The 3,762-nt window shown below is 45.6% G+C and overlaps 1 non-coding gene across 1 annotated transcript; it reads right to left on the bottom strand.

Annotated features, from left to right (window-relative positions):
* Window positions 1-268: 268 nt before the first annotated feature.
* On the bottom strand, window positions 269-342 carry TRNAT-AGU. The gene has a single exon. It is a non-coding gene; the product is annotated as a tRNA-Thr (tRNA).
* Window positions 343-3,762: the final 3,420 nt, after the last annotated feature.

The following is a 3,762-nucleotide window of genomic DNA, read 5'->3' as shown; positions in this document are numbered from 1 at the left end:
CTGTTTGTAGACATCCCCAGCGAATCACAAGGACATGTTGCACAGGTTCTCATGTTGCAGCAATTGCAGTGAAAGCAACTGCCATGCTAATGCCAGTCACAGCAGCCTTTTCATCAACTCCAGGCTTGTGATTTGATTCTTTCCAATGCTTCTCTCCAAAGAAGCCTTTTCCTTAGCAAGCAGTTACTTGGATTACCAAGGGAGGTATCTTCTGTTTCCTAGAAAGGCACAGGAAAAAGTGAGCAGAGGAGACAAAAGCCACACAACAAGGCACCACTGGGAGTTGAACCCAGGATCTCCTGTTTACTAAACAGGTACTTTAGCCAGCTAAGCCATGGCACCTGCCTTAATAAAATGTTTACAACTGTTCCATTTGATAGTCCCAGACAACCCCTGCAAATTCCAAAGTACAGACGTTCCCTATTTCCCTCAAGACTTGCAGACCTTGAGGTGTCTGGCTCTCCATGCACAGAAAGCCACAGCTGAGTTTACAGAGGGCTTCTAACATGTGCTTCTCCCACCAGCCACTGTGATCATATAGTGGTTAGTGATCTGTGTTTCATTCGCAGCAACCTCGGCTCAGTTCTGAGCCATGGTAACCTTTCCTTCAGCTCTAGACTTCTCATTTGCCACTTTCCAAGTGTGGTGAGGTGGCTGCCCCAAACAAGCAGGAGAAAGATTAAGGCAGCCTTGCAGAGGCTGTGCAGAATCCAGCCTATCAGGAAAGGGCTTATTGGGAGAGCCAATCAGGAGAAGGCTTGCTGGAGCAGCCCATATATAAAGGGCTGCTCAGCACAGCAAGAGTCAGTTACTCCTTGGAGTTTGAGGAGGGAAGATTGCTTGCTATGAGGGAAGGAGAAGGGAGGGCACCATGATCAGAGTAGTGCTGGGTGGGTTAAGGGAGCATGAGTGACCTCCTGGCCGACTATTGCCAGACTGAGGCCCTGATACAAAGGTGGAGAAAGGTGCTAAGTCTGTGGGGAAGTGATCCAGGGAAACAGACGGTGGGGGTTGGAGGTGCACCCCTTTTGCCTCAGTAGCCACTGACACTATACCCTAGACTGCAGCTGGCCACTGAGGCAAGTGGCTGGGAAAAGAGGACAGCCGCTCCCCCGGAAGGGGGGAAAGAACTGAGTGGGGCACAGCCAGAGGGCTGTGTCCATAAGAGGTCACTGAAGTCCTGAGAGAGACATGGGTCCTAATGATAGAACAGATGGCGTCAGACGTCACTAGATGAAGGAGCACTGGAGAATGAGAGCTAATTCCCAGGATGGCCAGCAGGAGGCACCACAGTGGTGAGGCATGCCCCATTACACTAAGACTTAGCCACAAGGAAGGCTCTCTCTGTCTTGAACAAGCAGTTAGAAGGATTCTGCTGACAGGTCTTTTCTTTTCATGAAAAGAGATACAAAAAAAGGAATCAACAGAAACACTACGTTTGGCGAGGAAGAACTGGCAGGCCAAGCCAGGATCTCCTGGTTAGTAGGAAGGCTCTTCAGCCAGCTCTTCCCAAAGACCACTATCTAGAGGCCTATTAACAGCCTCTGCAGATGTTCACCACAAAAGAGACAAAGAGATGCCAAAATAGAGTTCTCCACTGCCTGCAGACATCAAGCTACCAGGAGTTCTGTGCACAGAGAGGCCTCTGCTGGTGGAAAAAGGCTTTGATAGAGACTCTTCTGACACCAGCCGTGGTCATATAGTGTTTAGCACTCTCTGTTGTGGCTTCAGCATCCACAGATGCAAGTTCAGTTATGGGGGCGTTTTTCTTATCTCCATATTTGTCTAGTGGCTCCTTTCAACACTTGTCACCAAAAAGACCTGTTTCTTTTGCAAGCAATGTACAGCTAGGCAGTCTTCTCCATTTCCTCAAAAGATTGACCAAGCAGTTGGTAGAGGAGATACATTCAGCCAGGCATCATTCTTTGTTCACACATATTAGTAAGGATATAAGAGTATCAAAAATCAAACGCAAAATTCTATCTCAGGCTAACAAACTATATACTAACAGGCCTTGGCCAGATTAGCCACACTGCTGCTCTCTGGAACTTTTCTTCTAACTGCTTCATTTTTCATCAATGACAATTAATGGAAGGTGAAAGGAGAGTAACTCTCCATTTCCTGCAAGACCTACAGAGATTGCACTATCAGTGTCTCTGTGTGCAGACATCCCCAGCGAATCACAAGGAAGTGTGGCACAGGCTTTTGTGTTGCAGCAATTGCAGTCCAAGCAACTGCCTCGCCAATGCCAGTCACAGCAGCCTTTTCATCAACTCCAGGCTAGTGGTTTGATTTTTTTCCAATGCTCCTCTGCAGAGAAGCTAGCCCTTTCCCTTAACAATGTATTAATTAGATTACCGATGGAGGTCTCTTGAAAATGTGAGCAGAGGTGGTCATAGAACGATAGCATCATAGGGTAAGAATGGACCACAAAAGTCATCTAGTCTAACCTCCTCTTCTCAGCCTGATCTTGTTTAACATTTTCATTAATTACCTGGATGTAGGAATAGAGGGCATACTGATCAAATTTGCAGATGACTTTGCCTACTATTTCTCTGAGTTGGTTTAAATTCGACTGTCTGAAGTCCCGTGCCCTTGTTTTTGCTGTTCTCATGTTCTCCTTTCCACAGGATCTTCAATTTTATTAGATCATGATCATTTCTCTCCCACATTCCCCACCACCCATGCATTCACAACCAATTTACCCCTATTAGTCAAAACCAGATCCAAAATGGATAACCCCTGGTTGTTTCCTCAATTTTATGAATCAGAAAGTTGTCCTCTACGCATGCTAAGAATTTTCAGGCCATATTACATTTTGCAATAATCTTCCAACAGATATGTATCCCAGTATATTCCAATATTCTCATCCCACATACTCATAAAAACTTTGCAGGCTTTCCACACAAACAGTGAATATATGAAAATATCCAAAATGTTAATTAGAATAGACTCATAGACTCTAAGGTCAGAAGGGACCATTATAATCATCTTGTCTGACCTGCCGCATGATGCGGGCCACAAAAGCTGACCCACCCAGTCCTGGAAGAATTCTCTCCCTTGACTCAGCTGTTGAAGTCCCCAAATCACGATTTAAAGATTTCAAATAGCTGAGAATCCTCCAGCAAGCGACCCCTGCCCCATGCTGTGGAGGAAGGCGAAAAACCTCCAGGGCCGCTGCCAATCTACCCTGGAAGAAAATTCCTTCCCGACCCAAATATGGCGATCAGATGAACCCTCTGGAAAAAGTTCTCTGTACTAACTTTTAATATCCCATCATTGACCATTGTTGCTAATTACCAGCGATGGCACGTTATTGATCTATTGACTAAAATCACTTTATCCCATCAAACCATCCCCTCCATAAACTTATCAAGCTTAATCTTAAAGCCAGAGAGGTCTTTCGCCCCCACTGTTTCCCTCAGAAGGCTGTTCCAAAACTTCACCCCTCTGATGGTTGGAAACCTTCGTCTAATTTCAAGCCTAAACTTCCCGACGGCCAGTTTATATCCATTCGTTCTTGTGTCCACATTATTACTGAGCTGAAATAATTCCTCTCCCTCCCTGGTATTTATCCCTCTGATATATTTAAAGAGAGCAATCATATCCCCCTTCAGCCTTCTTTTGGTTAGGGTAAACAAACCGAGTCTCCTCGAGTCTCCTTTCATACGACAGGTTTTCCATTCCTCTGATCATCCTAGTGGCCATTCTCTCTACCCGTTCCAGTTTGATTTCATCCTTTTTAAACATGGGAGACCAGAA

Source organism: Trachemys scripta, chromosome 25, assembly GCF_013100865.1.
Source record: "Trachemys scripta elegans isolate TJP31775 chromosome 25, CAS_Tse_1.0, whole genome shotgun sequence".
Taxonomy (NCBI): domain Eukaryota; kingdom Metazoa; phylum Chordata; order Testudines; family Emydidae; genus Trachemys; species Trachemys scripta.
The sequence above is the reverse complement of the archived record's forward strand: the minus strand, read 5'-3'. Positions and strand labels throughout refer to the sequence as shown.